The sequence below is a fragment of the Lissotriton vulgaris genome, chromosome 9 (genome assembly GCF_964263255.1).
Source record: "Lissotriton vulgaris chromosome 9, aLisVul1.2, whole genome shotgun sequence".
NCBI lineage: Eukaryota > Metazoa > Chordata > Amphibia > Caudata > Salamandridae > Lissotriton > Lissotriton vulgaris.
Window position 1 is genome coordinate 517,437,510 of NC_141697.1, and position 17,030 is coordinate 517,454,539.

Sequence of the window (17,030 nt, forward strand, 5' to 3'; positions counted from 1 at the left end):
CTCAGCAGGCACAGCCACCAAATGCACGAGTGGGAGATACATCCATCTGTACTCCAACCGTACTTCCAACGGTGGGGTCATCCAGAGATAGACCTGTTCGCCACAAGGGAGAATGCAAAATGCCAAAGCTTCGCCGCCAGGTTCCCACACCCGCAATCGCAGGGCAATGCGATGTGGATGAACTGGTCAGGCAGATTTGCGTACGCTTTTCCCCCAGCACCTCTGATACCGCTGGTGGCACGCAAGCTCAGGCAGCACTCGATGACTCTCATCCTGGTTGCTCCAACGTGGGCTCGCCAACCATGGTACACCACGTTTCTGGAACTTTCCGTGGTACCGCATCAAAGGCTTCCTCTCACACCCAGCCTTCTGACGCAGAGCCATGGCGACATTCAGCACCCAGATCCGCAACAGCTCAACCTGGCGATCTGGCTCCTGAAGTCCTAGAGTTTGGCTACCTCAATCTTCCCCCCGATTGCATGGACATCATTCGGGAGGCAAGAAAGCCCACTACTAGAGCATGTTATGCGGCTAAATGGAAGCGGTTTGTCGTTTATTGTGCAAACCACGACATTAACCTGCTGGATGCTTCCATTCAGAACATCATATGTTACCTGTTCCATCTGTACCAATGCAATTTGGCGTATTCTTCCATTCGCATTCACCTGTCTGCGATGGCCGCATACCTCCAGAATAGGCAACACCTTTCACTTTTCAAGGTTCCTGCTATCAAGGCGTTTCTGGAAGGACTCAAAAGGGTCATTCCACCACGGACACCACCAGCTCCAGAATGGAACCTCAATGTGGTTCTTACAAGGCTGATGGGTCCTCCTTTTGAGCCACTACACTCTTGTGAGCTTCAGTTTCTGACTTGGAAAGTGGCATTCTTAGTGGCGATTACATCGCTACGGAGGGTCAGTGAGTTGCAGGCCCTCACCATCCAAGAGCCTTTTTTCCAAGTCCATGCAAACAGGGTGGTGCTCCGCACTAACCCTAAATTTCTACCCAAGGTTGTATCTCAATTCCACATAAACCAGACAATTGAGTTGCCAGTGTTTTTCCAAAACCCTGAATCGTTGGCGGAGCGCATGCTCCACACCCTTGACGTCAAAAGAGCCCTTATGTACTACGTTGACAGGACGAAGGATTTTCGTAAGACTAAGCAGCTTTTCGTTGCCTTTGCATCACACCACAAGGGTAACGCCATTTCCAAAGCTGGTATCGCTAGGTGGATCGTGAAATGTATTCAGATCTGTTACGCTAAAGCTAAACGCACTCTTACAATTCCACCAAGAGCCCACTCCACCAGAAAGTTGGGGGCCTCTATGGCTTTCCTTGGGAACATTCCCTTAGAGGATATATGTAGAGCAGCCACATGGTCTACCACACATACATTTACTAAACATTACTGCGTAGACGTGCACTCCAAACAGCAGGCAGCTGTAGGGCAGGCTGTTCTCAAAACACTTTTCCAAACTGCTGCAGCTGGCACGGGCGGCCGCCGCTAATGGAGGGACGGCTATGTATTCTATGCACAGATATGAATTCAGCAGCCCACATGCCTCGAACTGCAAATGCTACTTACCAGTATGCATCTGTTCTTGGCATGTAGGGCTGCTGACATTCATATCGCCCGCCCTCCTCCCCGGCGCCTGTAGCAGCTGCAGTATTCATTTTATTTATGCTCATAGCATGTGCATCACTCACATAGTTCACTCCATCTCAGCCAATGGCTAAAAACAATCTGGGGATGGAGGCGATGCCCATGCGCACTGTAGTCCAGGGGAGGAGCCACCTATCTCGTGATACTTCGAAGACTCTTCCAGGACAACAATGTGCAATCATCCGGACCCAACACTAGGCGGCGATCTATGCACAGATATGAATGTCAGCAGCCCTACATGCCAAGAACAGATGCATACTGGTAAGTAGCATTTGCAATCCCCGGACCTCGACGAGGCTAGCTGCATGGCCTGTTCCAAGTTCCGGTCAAAGAAGACACTTCGGCTTCGCGGCGCCGCAAGACAGCCGGTGCAGAAGATGGCGCCAGACCCGGAGAACATCTTCGAGGCTGATTACGTTGAGGGCCTCGGAAGAGGATCTTGACCAGCAGTCCGACCCTGCGTCGGAGCACGACTCTAACTATGATGTGGACGAAGAGGAAGACTACGTCCATGAGGAAGACGTCGTCGAGGTAGGAGACGACGCAGAGGCCATCGGAGCCGTCGATGATGACTCAAGCGATGAGCAAGGCCCACCCGCAGTCGCGGGGCCCAATACTGACACTGTACTCTCTATGGCTCAGGTTGAGGCATCGCCGGAAGGCCTTAGCCAAGATCTCAATCCACATTCTATAGCCCCGCGTCAAGGCCCAGCTAAGAATACTTCTAAGGAGCCATCGGTCGATCAGCCACAATCAGCGGTGAAATCGAAACCGAAACATGCTAAAACGAAACCGAAACTGCTGAAGGCAGTCCTCGGATCGACTGCCTCGGACTCGTCGGCTCCAATCAACCCTTTGGGGTCCCAAAAGGGCGTCGGCCCGAAGATCGGGGCGCCGACGCCTGTCTCTACAGACAAGCACGTCACATTGACGCCGTCTGTGTCGACGTCCAAAGATGGCGACTCGGGCAAAGGACACAAGGCAAAGAAGACTCTCGAACCGAAGCTTTCAGCCTCCAAGCCGATAGTGGGCAAGGCCGCCGAGTCGAAGAGCAAACTCGACCCGAAAGAGCATGTTGTGTCGAAGCAAAAGAGCGTGCCTGCTGCGCACCGAGAGCTCAAGTCGACGCAAGGCCACAAGCAAACTAGTGATCAGACTAAGTCGGTCGGATCGAAGACAGCGCCACCCTCGAAGAAGGTCGGTTCCTCTCCAATGCTTGCGCCACTAATTTAAGTACGGACTGCCCCCGATCGCTCGACCCAAAACGTTCGAGCCACAAAAAAGCACAGACACGGCCAAAAAGGTGTCGTACTTTTGAGGACGCAGCCCATTGAGGAGGATGTGGTGTTCCAAGCACCCTCCTATGACAATCAGTCAAAACTGTTCATGGACTCAGATTCTGGCAGACTCACTATTTACAAACGGAACATAGTCTCAAACTCCATTGGAGTCATACAAAATCCCTCTCAAAACGAAAAGGGATTCTGCCACCTCACCTGTTCTTTTTGAACCTGTGGAGTCCTATGGACAAGAATATGCCTATTCTCCCACACGCACCAATGAGGATGTGGGGGAGGGATACAATGAGGATGAATTTACTTATCCTGCTGACACAGATCAAGAGGTACCTCAACCCTGGACTGACCCTGTTGACCCTGGTGAGCCACACACCACGCCTGACACTATGGACAAGAATATGCCTATTCTCCCACACGCACCAATGAGGATGTGGGGGAGGGATACAATGAGGGTGAATTTACTTATCCTGCTGACACAGATCAAGAGGAACCTCAACCCTGGACTGACCCTGTTGACCCTGCTGAGCCACACACCACGCCTGACACTCAGTCATATACCGTCAAGACCTCGCCTACTGAAGATACTGCTGCGTTGAACGCACTAATTGAAAGGGCAGCCAATAACCATGACGTGGAAATGCATGCTGACCCAGTGGAGGAAGACTTTTTGTTTGATAATTTCTCAACCTCAGAAAGATCAGTGAAGACCTTGCCTATGCTAAAGGATGTCCTCAAACATGCCACTGACTTTTTCAAGGAGACCACAAGGGCAAGGGTTGTAAACCCGAGGATTGAACGGAAATACCGGTCTGCGCCTGTGGACCCTACGTACATCAAGGGACAGCTCCCGTTGGACTCCCTAGTGGTGGCTAATGCTTGTAAGAGGGCGAACTCTCAGACAAGTGGTGATGCTCCTCCTCCGGACAAAGAATCCAAAATCTTAGAAGCTTCTGGCAAACGAGTGGCGGCTCAAGCGGCTAATATTTGGAGGATCTCAAATACACAGGCCCTATTAGCCAGATATGATAGGGCTCATTACGACACGTTAGAGCAGCTACTACAACACCTGCCTGATGCTTATAAGGAGGGAGCAGAAATGCTGATACAGGAGGGAAAGTTAATTTCAAATGCATCCATCAAGTGTGCGCTCGATGCAGCAGACACAGCAGCTAGGGCCATCAACACTGATGCTTCGAAGGCATGCCTGGCTGCGCATCTCTGGCTTTAAGCCAGAGATCCAAACAACTTTACTCAATCAGCCGGTCAACCCTGACTTTCTCTTTGGTCCTGATGTAGACACTACCCTTAAAAAGATTAAAAAAGACACTGAGAGAGCAAAATCCATGGGGGCTCTGCAGTCGCAACAGTTCATGGGCGGTTCCTTTCGTCGCTCCGGTAACAGGGGAGCCTCTAGAGGTCAAGCATCACAGCAAGCCCAATACAACAAGGGGAGCACGCAGGCCACCTATCACAAGACCAATAAGGGTGGATATCGTGGGAACAGCACCAAAGGCAGAGGACATGGAAATAATAATGCCATATCCTCCGCCACTAATAAGCAGTGACGTCTTGTCACTGCCCCCAAACCATATAACACCGGTCGGGGGAAGACTTCAGCAGTTCCTGCCGGTCTGGGAAGGCATTACCACAGACAGGTGGGTGAGGCAACTTATCCAATACGGCTATTGTCTGGAACTAACCTCCACTCCACCCAACATACCCCCAAGGCACCGTCCTATGTCCGCAGAGCACATACACTTATTGCAGCAAGAAGTAATCTGCATGCTGCAACAAGCATTTACAATGCAATGGTTTCGCCTTTGGAAAAGTTAGAGCTATTGGCATTGCTCATGACACTTTTTTTTTTACTTATAAATAAATGGCATTGTTATTTACATTGCCAACAGCCCACACAGCTCTCACAGCCCACACAGCCCGCACAGCTCGCACAGCTCGCACAGCTCTCACAGCCCGCACAGCCCGCACAGCCCACACAGCCCACACAGCCCACACAGCCCACACAGCCCACACAGCTCTCACAGCCCACACAGCTCTCACCCCTCACAGCCCACACAGCTCTCACAGCTCTCACAGCTCTCACAGCTCTCACAGCCCTCACAGCCCACACAGCCCTCACAGCCCACACAGCCCACACAGCCCTCACAGCCCTCACAGCCCTCACAGCCCACACAGCCCTCACAGCCCACACAGCCCTCACAGCCCACACAGCCCTCACAGCCCTCACAGCCCACACAGCCCTCACAGCCCACACAGCCCTCACAGCCCACACAGCTCTCACAGCCCACACTATGCTGCTGTCTCTAAGAGAAGCACTTCCCAAATTCAAAACAGATCTCCGTTTCAGAGATTCATTCCCCAAATGCAACTACAGACATGTGCTTTCCCAAGGAAATATACTGCAAAAATAAAACCAGCATTTACAAGTGGGGCCAGAGACACGGACAGCGGGAGGGGGGGGGGCAGGAACGGGCACACGGACAGCGGGAGGGGGGGCGGAAACAGGCACAGGCACAGGCACAATCAAAAGGCAGAAGGCAAGAAAAAACAAAACAAAGTTGTATCTGTTATTTTGGTGCAGGCTAGAACCCACTTGCATGAGCTAGCTGCACAAAGGCGGAGTCTCATTTCAGGCCTGGAGGGACTCCCTGCACACGGAGGGAGACTGGGGACAGGCCTGAAGGGACTCACTGCACACAGAGGGAGACTGAGGACAAGTCTTGAGGGACTCAATCGTCAATCTTTTTGGTGCCCCCCCCCCCCCCCCATATGTCCTTCTCCTTGGATCCCCTCACTATCACCTGGGCAAAAGTGCCCCTCCTCTCTCCATAGGCCTCTCTCACATACATTTAATTTGCTTTAAAGCCTGGTAAAGGCTAGATTTACTGTTCCTCTTAGGTATCCATATAAAATACAGATCTGTTCTTTGCAGCAGGAACATTAACCCTCTGTGCTACTTTATGGCAGCCAAAACTGCCTCAAGCTAAAACTCTGATCTTTCTCTCTAGCAGAAACATTAATCACAAGAGTTATAATTAAATTTTCATTGCTGCCCGAAAGCTGGATGCACAAGGAACTCTGCAGCAGGTGCTTTTAAATCCTATGTGATTGCTAAACACAACGCCTCCTTGTGGTAAGTGCCCACCCTTCAAGGTCAGCACCAAGTGCAACCCCACTGGTAGCACCTCCCTAAAGCCGGCCCTGATCTAATTACAAGTGCATAACATCCTAAATCATTCCTAAAATCTGCCAGAATTGTGCCGAAGTACCCGTCATACAAACTGTAAATCGGGAGCTTTGTCCCTCCCCAGCCTCCTCTGCTTCCTATGTTTTCACTTGTCTGGTTCCCACTCACTGTTTCTTTCTATGTTCTTCCTCCACTCGCCATAACTTGTTTCCTGTTCAGAGCTTCTCTCGCTCATCTCTTGACTTGGCCAGTACTATGCTACCAGACAACCTATCCCATGCCCCCCATGCTCCTGACATCCCTCCCCCTCCCACAAGATTGGGAGGCACACAGAACTAGGATCTGCTGATCAGTGAGGACACACACCCCCTACTTCCGCCTACCCTGACTGGACCACATACCATGCAGATCTCAAATAGCACCACCACACCTTCAGGTTAAGAAGGCGGAGCAGGGCGCATGACATTGTGTGTATGTGTGTAAGTGTGCATGTATGAGTTGTCATGTATGTGCGTGTGAAGAATGGGGTTGTGTGTGCGAGTATGAGTTTCTGTGTGAAAGGAGCTGGAAAACATGTAGGGAATCCCAGGCATAATATTGGCCTTGACTTGCTTTGATCGTGATGATGATCGAAATGATGCCAGACACCCCTTGGCATGATGGGAGCCCGCCATGCTACAGAAATCCTTGACATTATAGTCGCCCAGCAAGAGTGATCCTGTCTGGAATAACTGCGGCGCATCTCCAGCATAATGTTACCCTTGGATAGTTTACCTCTGCTTGACATTGATCAAATTAAAATTTCGTTTGTTTAGAAAAAATCTTCCACTTAAGGCAAGATCTTAGGCAGGAGGGGGTGGGGGGGGGGGGGGAAGAGTGTGGAGGGGTAGTAGTGTGCACCCCTCCACAATATACTGATGGATTATCAAGAGGACTCCCTCAGCCTCGCTCTATTCAGCATACCTCAACACTAAAAGCACATGGTGACCTCAGGATATTGTGACCCTCATGTTTTATATGTAGGTAGAAGATCCGGGCAACTCCACAAGATTAGGGCGCAATGCTTAACAACATTGAAGACACGAGGGCAGGCAGTGTGCGCACGGGAAGGGTAAACAGACAAAGAGGTGATGCAGAATATATGTAGTTTAACTTGCAGCCATTTGTACTAACACGTTCGGAACCACAAGAGCAGCAAACACCAATGTGGTGCAAGTGGCTTTTGCAAATGGAGCAAATCATGCCCACCACTAGCAGAAATTGTCTGCCTATATCATGACACGTGATCTGATTCCTCATGCCATCAAGATGCAAAATAAGAAATAAATCCATGAATGCACAGTGCATGTGTGGATGATTTGAGCTCGCTTGTTTGCTTGTCTTTTTGAGCATGCCCTTAGCACCAGATACACCCTGGGGGCATGTACGTGTTCACAGTACAGGAGAAGGCAATTTGTGCTCAGCCCCAAACAGGCACTATTGCTAAAACTGGAGCAAATGCTATTAAATCGTCCTGCAGATCTGTTAATGCCATCTACTACTAAAATATATACTTGTTTAGAGGACATTTCAGCCAATCCGGCGGTAAAGCAAACGTGTAAAGTTATAACTAAGCCTACAAATAAGGCATTTACCAAAAACCAAGTACAGCTGAGAATATGCCACAAACATTAATAAAATGACTGAAAAATGCACTGCATGCACAACATAGAATGAATAAAAGCATGCATATGCTTTGCAAACTGAAAAAAGCAATGTATTTGTATGTGCAAGCACAGAGTTCCAGAAACCAAACGAAAATATTACGTAGAATAAGATCCTTCACCATGAAATGAACAGCGGTATCCCTGCATTGGCCATCACATCTGGACAAACAGGAGGAAGCAGCCAAACGACACGCATCCACATAGAAACATGCTCTCTCTGACAAAATGTTACGAAGTTGGCCCCAAAAACATATGCCGGTGCGGGAATGCGGTCCATATTATCAGCTAACGTTCATGAGTATTCCCTAAAAGGTTAGGAAGAGTACGGGCTGCGTCTTACCTGCCCCGCTGAACTGGCTGCTCCCGAGGGTAGTGGGTCTTGTTTTCCCACTGTTGACAGGCGGGGAAAACATCTGTAAAACCCCAAATAACACGTTTTTAAAAGTTATGCAAACCTCAGTTAAAGGCAGAGTTAAGCGTTCACTTAAAATGTAGATTTGTGAATTAATTGTGGGGGGACATTTTTTTTTTAAGTTTTAAAAAAATGTGCGATTCCCCCAATCCTCATGAGATTATCAACAGACTAAGGAATGCCCTCGACATCTCTTGCCATGAAGATGCTACGCCATCAGAAACAAAGTGTGCATACAGTGAGCATAACCCAACAGGAACACCATGACGTTCAATGTTTTCTTTACAGGTGTCTATATTTAGTATGACGATTATGCAGGAAAATACGCATACGCTGCCACACTTAATGACATAAAATTAAATATGTTCATGTGTTGCTGCAAAACGGGGTCATGTTATAAACGTAAACACAGGTATGACAGGCAGCCCTTATATGCCGCTGCGTTATTTGAGACATTTACACCAGTAAAATACATTTATTGTGCTCAGCCTTCTAAACAGAGGCGCCTCAGCTGCAGACTGCCTTCGCGCCTGCTATATTTGGTCGGTTTTAAGCACTTGCATGAAAACAGCATGAAAACAGAAAGAAAAAATAACGATACATCGCTTCGAGCACCTTAAGAAGTGAGAAGGCGCTATATAATTTTCAATACAATAAAAAGGGCAATTTAACACAAGCTAGCCAATGAGATTATTTTATCTTGGGGTCAGACGGTCCTCCCCCAGCCCTCCCTTCTAAACCGATTGACCCCGGCAGTGCTAAAGGCATTAACGTGTTGCAGTCTAGACATGAGGGGAGGCCGGGGCAGGCCCCGCCGGGGTGCTCGCTTTACCGTGCAGGAGAAGCCATAAGCAGAAGACCTCGAAGAAGGATAGCGTACCGCACTGAAGTCCAGCAGGTCACTCAACTCCTTGTCCGTCCCGATGGCGGCCATCCGCTGCTGCTGGGAGTTCATGTCAGCCACTCCGCGAGGACCCTGCACACAGCAAGCGAGAGGGGGACACTTAGGGAGCTCGCGGGCACCGCCTGCGCACTGTAGCTCAACACAGACTGAGGCACCGGCGACACACCCCCCACCCGGCCCCAGCGGGCTCTGCACGCGGCGGCGGCACGGAGGGGCACTCACCCGCGCTGCCATCCTGCGCCTCTCGTTCCTTCCGCCTATGCCCGCACAGACACTTTAATGCATCCGCCACCCCATTCCATTCCCCAGTTGCAACCAGGCGCACGGGGAGGGGGGGCACAACGCATCTCATAGCTTCCACTCACAACACAGCCATAGGGGGCGGCTGATCATTCATCCTGTATTATACACGCTTGAACCACAGGTGAACGGAAAGGCTGCTCCTGGGCGTTGCACTCAGATGGTGTAAACATCTCTAAATATTCTTGAATACACACAAAAAGGGCAGTCTGTTGCCTGTCAGAAATGCACCTGCGTGCATCGGGGGAACCACACTACTTCTTCGTTATACCAAGGCACTATTTTGCAACATCACAGTACACTCGCGCCCTACAGTAACCCCAACCCTGTTCCACGGGTCTAAAACATAGAGGGATGGCCTCGGTGTCTCCAGCATCCTACCCTCTCGTTGACATTTATCCCTTCATCCAAATTCACTCACTCAGCCAGGACTCCAGACTCTCCCATTCCGCCTCCGCCATCTTTACCGGTCGTACTCTCGTACAACGTCTTGCGAGAGGTAACGAACCAACAGCAGCAATAGTCTGGACCTGAAAAGGAAAGACGGGAAAGGATATTTTTCGACGAGACTTATTCCCACACCCTTCTTAAAATGTATTTTAAACATCCCTCAGAACAGAAGAAAGTTTGCTGAACTTGAATCACATCAATTAAGGGAAAGCGGGAGGGGGGGGGGCGGGAAAGCACACCGACAGCGGGAGGGGGGCGGGGAGGCACACGGAGGGGGGCTGGAATGGACAGCGCATCTGGAAAGCACACGGACAGCGGGAGGGGGGCGGGGGCGGGGAGGCACACGGAGGGGGGCCGGAATGGACAGCGCATCTGAAATCACTTTCAGTGAAAGGGGAGGGAACGGAAAAAACCGAAACTCCGCCCATGGAAATAATCTCGGGAACGCCCCCGAATCTGGTCCGGCCTTGACGGACAGATCTCTGTTCCAATGGCTAGCCTCCATTTATGGAGCTAGCCAATGGAACAGAGGGCGGGACTAAGAGTACACTGTAAGAGACATAAGATTTCTCTGGGGGCGGAGCTAACGCTCCGTGCCCCAGGCGAAACCTAAAAAGGGGCCATAGAACTCTGGCCTTTAGAACAGCAGGGTACATTCAAAGAAACCTGTTCCTCATGGCGGAACATCTCCCAGGCAAGGACAACCAGATGGCGGACCTGCTCAGCAGGCACAGCCATCAGATGCACGAGTGGGAGATACACCCCTCGGTGCTCCAACCATATTTCCAGCAGTGGGGTCATCCAGAGATAGACCTATTCGCCACAAAGGAAAAAGCAAAATGCCAAACCTTCGCCGCCAGGTTCCCACACCCGCAGTCTCGGGGCAATGCGATATGGATGAACTGGTCAGGCAGATTTGCGTATGCTTTTCCTCCAGCACCGCTCATACCGCTAGTGGCACGCAAACTGCGGCAGCACTCCATGACACTCATCCTAGTTGCTCCAACGTGGGCAAGGCAGGCGTGGTACACCACGTTCCTAGAACTTTCAGTGGTGCCTCACCGATGGCTGCGCCTCAAGCCCAGTCTACTCACTCAGAGCCGTGGAGACATTCAGCACCCAGATCCGCAACAGTTGAGCCTTGCAATATGGCTCCTGAGGTCATAGTTTGGCTACCTCAACTTGCCCCCTGACTGTATGAACATCATCCAGGAGGCAAGAAGACCTACGACCAGGGCATGCTATGCGGCCAAATGGAAGCGCTTTGTCATTTACTGTTCCAATAATGACCTAAATCCGCTAGATGCATCCACGCAAAACATTATATGTTATTTGTTGCGTCTATACAGATGCAATCTGGCATATAGTTCCATCAGGATACATTTGGCTGCGATGGCAGCTTATCTTCAAAACAGGCGGCATCTTTCTCTTTTCAGGGTGCCAGCCATTAATGCTTTTATGGAAGGACTCAAAAGAGTGATTCCTCCCAGACACCCTCCTTCACCAGTCTGGAATCTAAACATCGTTCTTACCAGACTAATGGGACCACCCTTTGAACCTCTTCACTCTTGTGAGATACAGTTTCTGACATGGAAAGTGGCTTTTCTAGTGGCAATCCCATCGCTAAGAAGAGTTAGTGAGCTTCAATCCCTAACTATTCAAGAGCCTTTCATACAGATTCATGCTAATCGGGTGTTGCTGCGTACCAACCCTAAATTCATGCCTAAGGTGGTGTCGCAGTTCCACATTAACCAAACCATAGAACTGCCAGTTTTCTTCCCAAATCCAGTCTCTGTGGCAGACCGAGCACTGCACACATTAGATGTTAAAAGAGCTCTCCTGTATTACATAGACAGGACAAAGGATTTCAGGAAAACTAAGCAACTGTTTGTTGCCTTCTCTCCACAACACAAAGGCAACCCCATTTCCAAATCAGGTATAGCCAGATGGATTGTTAAGTGCATACAGATATGTTATCAAAAGGCTAAACGCACATTAACAGTTCCCCCCTAGAGCACATTCCACACGCAAGTTAGGGGCATCCATGGCTTTCCTAGGTAACATTCCTCTAGAGGATATATGTAGAGCAGCCACATGGACCACCATACATACATTTACCAAACACTACTGCGTAGATGTACACTCCAAGCAGCAAGCTGCTGTAGGACAGGCTGTTCTCAAAACTCTTTTTCAGACTGCTGCAGCTGACACGGGCAACCACCGCTAAGGAGGTAACTGCTATTTATTCTATGCATAGATATGAATTCAGCGGCCCACATGCCTCGAACGGAATATGCTACTTACCAGTATGCATCTGTTCTTGGCATGTAGGGCTGCTGACATTCATATCGCCCGCCCTCCTCCCCGGTGCCAGTCGCAGCTGTAGCACTCAGAATCATTCTCAGGCATGGTCATCACTTACTGTATTACACTCCATCTCTGCCACAATGGCGAAAACAATCTGAAGATGGAGAGGATGCCCATGCGCACTGTAGTCCAGGGGAGGAGCTACCTATCTCGTGATACTTCGAAGACTCTTCCAGGACAACAATGTGCAATCATCCGGACCCAACACTAGGCGGCGATCTATGCATAGATATGAATGTCAGCAGCCCTACATGCCAAGAACAGATGCATACTGGTAAGTAGCAATTCCTTGTCTGCAGCACAAATGGAGGATGGTCTTTAGTGGAATTCATCAACATTGAATATCTCTGCTCCTTAGCAGGATCCAGCAACAGTTTACTCATTAAACTTTTTTCATTCTTAAGTATTTTGTATTCTAAGTAGGTCATAAAGGTTTTTAGGTCTCGCCTATGCAGCGCGCATGCGCTGCATAGGAGGGCCTTTAGCCGTCGCTCTTCACTTTTTCTAGCACTGCAGTGGTGCTTGTGGTGGCATCCACCTCGTGGGCTTGTGGCGGCATTCACCTCGTGGCCGCACGTCTTGTTTTACTTTGCACGCACTTTATGGCTGCTCGGAGTGCCTTTACCTTGCTTCAGCGCTCCTCCCCCCTCCCCCCACCACAGAGCGCGTCTACGGAAGATGCAACTTGTTGTTACTTGAAGACTCCTCACAGAGCATCATTCTCAGGAGTATTCAATTGCACACACAATTAAGGCTCACACAATACCAGCCATCTTTCCCTATATTCACCCCTTAATTTGTCACCACCAGCCAGCGCCATGTTGCCGCGCACCAGACTCCATGCAAACGCACTTATAAGCCCATGTTCAAATGCGAAACACTGACTGAAAAGAGAAAGCAGCACACACAGGCTCCTATATATGTGGGCTCGCTCAGCTCGTCAGCCTCCTACTATCAATAAATCCACACTAATTTAACAAATTCAACACTTACTTCCCCACAATAGCATCTCTGCTCCTTTCCATCTCTCCTCTCCTACACAGCCATCTGTCCCCCCCTCTTCTCAGTTTGTAGCTATCCACTGATTCGCTTTGCTATTTTGCATCTCTGTTTAATCACTATTTCGTTGTATCCCCTTCCAGTGCGAAGCCAACATCTCACTCGGCACTGCTAAGCGTTTCTCTGCCAAAAGCTTTTTTACTAAAAAGCTCATTGCGGCACTTTATTGCGGCACTATGTTCTCCAGTATGTTATGCTTGTGCATAAAACTTAGGGGCCACACAAAAACAGCCACATTGCCCTATATTCAACGCTTAATGTATAGCTCTGCCAGACTGTGGCCCCTCCCGACGCACCTTGAGCCAACATTAAAACATACTTATAAACACAAGTCAAAATACAAACAACATCGGGGAATGTGGGAGGACAGTGCGCACAGTCTCGTATACATGCAAACACTCACTGCTCATCAGACTCCTGATGTCTATAACGCCACACTAATTGCTAAATTCCGGCATTTAATCTTCCACACTCTCAGCTCCTCTCCTTTCCGTCTCTCCTTCCTCTAAACATCCTTCTGCATCCCCTCCTGCCATGCCAACATCTCACCGGACAATACTACGGTTTTCTAGGCCAAAAATAGATTTTTACTAAGCAGCTCGCTCCAGCACATCCTTATCCACTAGTTTTTCGTTTTGAGCAAACATTGAGGCTCACACCAAAAAACAGCCACATTTCCCTATGTTCACCACTTAATTTATAGCTTTCAAAGCCAGTGCCCCCTCGCCACGCATCTAATATAACCTTAAAATTCAGGGAAGAGGGAAGGGCAGTGAGCACAGTCTCTTATACGTGCCAACAAGCTTAGTTCATTAGCCTCCTAATATCTATAAATACACAATTTATTAACTACAGCATTTAATCCCTACTCTCTCAGCTCTCCTCCTTTCCAGTTCTTCCTCTACACATTCATCTCCACATCACCTATATCCTTTCCCAATTTAGTCACTCTATTTACTTTCTCCAATATTTGTTCAATTTTGTAAGAAGTACTAACTCAACCACCTGTTACACCGCAAAAAATATACCAAAAAACTATTTTTTTTTAGTGTTCCTGCACTCCCTGCTTTATTTGCAGTAATCCCACTGCTAATTACACTCCTAATGTCCCTAAATCCACAATCATTTATAAAATACTACACTTAATACACCACTCTCTCATCTTCTCCTTTCCATGCCCATACAATAACAGCCTCTTCCCTATATGTATTACTTAATTTATAGCTGCACTTGTTAGTGCCCCATCGCCACAACTAAATAAAACCTATAAACACACACTTATGGGTACATGTTAAAATACTGGAACATAAGGGACAAGGGAGGAGCAGCACGCACAAGCTCATATACGTGCAAGTCCCCTAAGTTCATCAGCCTTATAATCTCAATAAATCAACAGTGCTATATTTTATCACACTTCTAACTGTTTTTTTCCGAGACCTTTTTATCACTCAGAAGCTCTTCGCGCTGCTTCATTCTCCGGTTTGTTTTGCTTTTGCACAGAAATTAGGACACTCACAATACCACCCATCTTTCCTTGTGTTCAATGCTATAAATGGGCCAGTCCTGATTAATATGGACTACCTGACTATTTTATTTTAGGAGGGACAGTATCGGCACTTCCCTCCTCAAAAATGCTATACTTTTAATTACTTAAAGGCTCCTCGCAGAGCATCATTCTCAGGAGTATTCAATTGCACACACAATTAAGGCTCACACAATACCAGCCATCTTTCCCTATATTCACCTCTTAATTTATGTCGCCACCAGACTCCATGCAAACGCACTTATAAGCGCATGTTCAAAAGCGAAACACTGACGGAAAAGAGAAAGCAGCGCATGCAGGCTCCCACATCTCTGCTCCTTTCCATCTCTCCTCTCCTACACAGCCAACCGTCTCTCCAACCCCAGTGCTGTTCGAGGGGATTTTCAACCCTTCTTCTAATATCGGAAAGGAAAAATCGTACCAGCCGCTCCGTCCCGGTTACTACTGGCTTTGGTCAACCTCTGCTTCAAACCAATCCTGGGGTTGCATAAAAAGTTTGGACTAAAGACTTTAGGCCTCAATTAGTAGAGAAAGACTACACATCTATTTTGTGAGATGCAGAAAAGAGTTGGCGCACAAATACTGCAAGCTCCATCAAAAGGAGACCAAAGAAGGTACCACATTATATGCCTGACCGCAGACCACTTTCACCTTCCAGAAGGCAGCTAACTCTGAGGGGAAAGTTCTAAAGATATGATCATATGTTAAATTCCATTCATCGTAAAATGCTTTAGTTGAAGCATTTCTATGACTTCTCATAAAATCAGTTGTCCTGAGTTCCTGAGACCAAAAGCCCCAGCGATGCAACACAAAAAAAACGAAGGCCCAGATCACAACATCGAAGGCTTTCAAGAAGATAGCTGCTGTCATTCGCAAAGAACAGCCAGCAGCTCCTAACAATCGCTCACACTCTTGCATAGGGCAGAGCATTCCAAAACAACTGAAAGAAAGACAAAGAATAACAAGACAAATAGATGCTCCTCCTTTTCAAGAATGGCTATAATACGAGACTCAAAAACATCACCTCCTGCCAAGGTCAAACATTTACCATACTCTGAAGTTCTTACTACAACTGTCATGGCAAACAATGGAGCAAGTACTAAGTCTGCTCAGTAAGCAGGGCTTCTACTTAACATATTTTCTTGTGAGGAAAATCAGCCCAAAGGAGGCGTTCATGTCCAATTTGTAACTTGAAGCTATTGATATGTTTTTCCTTATTAGTTGAGTGCACTGCAATTACAATTTTTTTGGGCCGAATGAAAGTGGGCGATGTGGCTTGGAGGCAGAATGTTTACTATAGTGCGTTGCTCAATGGGAAGTGCATCCAGGGAAGGGGGCTGCAGGGACTTACAGCTTTCACTTAACTGTGTCCTCTGTGATCTTTTATGTCTAGAATGTCACTGTGGTTATAATAGGCTCTATAACGTCTTTGCAACCTATATGGGTGTGTCGGAATTTTCAAAGCACTGTTTGGGAAATTCTCTACTAAATTCTCCTAGTGCTGATGGCTTATTTGGTACCCCTTCATATTTTATATGTATTTGACTTGCCCTCCTGGTGTGTTTTTCTCAAGTAGCTTGTTCTTGTATGTTGTGATAAAGAGCATTATAATGCGATCTGGTGATTGAGTGATGGTAGGTGGTGTTGCATGGTAATGCAAGATCTTCGTATGTTGGTGAGGTTTGGTATGATGGTGTGTCACAATTTGTTTGATGGAATGGTGAGCTATTGGATGGTATAGTGTATGATATGTTTTTATAGTGTGATTCAGTCAAATATTTGGTATGGTTCGTATCACTTGACATATGGTATGGTAGTTTGTGGTGCAGAATGGATGTAGCTATAAATCGTCCCACTGGGTTGGTGAAAGTGTTATCTAAGTGAGTACCAAACAAGGTTAGCACCTGGTCTGAATTGGGGCACACCTGTACTTGGAGCACTTTTTGTGTACTTGGGTGAATACTGTCTCATCCTTAAAGGGTAGACAGTCTCCTTGTTCATGTAAAGGGCTGAAGTGGGCAGAGAGAAGGCATACTTGATTAGATGTTGGCAATGGTATATTCAACCTCTCAATCCACAAATGTTGAATGCCTTGCTGTTCGTACTGTTTTAACTAGATGATA

At 48.1% G+C, this 17,030-nt stretch overlaps 1 protein-coding gene across 1 annotated transcript in view; it reads left to right on the top strand.

The window, feature by feature from the left end:
* Positions 1-17,030, top strand: part of ARID4A (AT-rich interaction domain 4A) — a 418,019-nt gene that overhangs the window by 58,529 nt on the left and 342,460 nt on the right.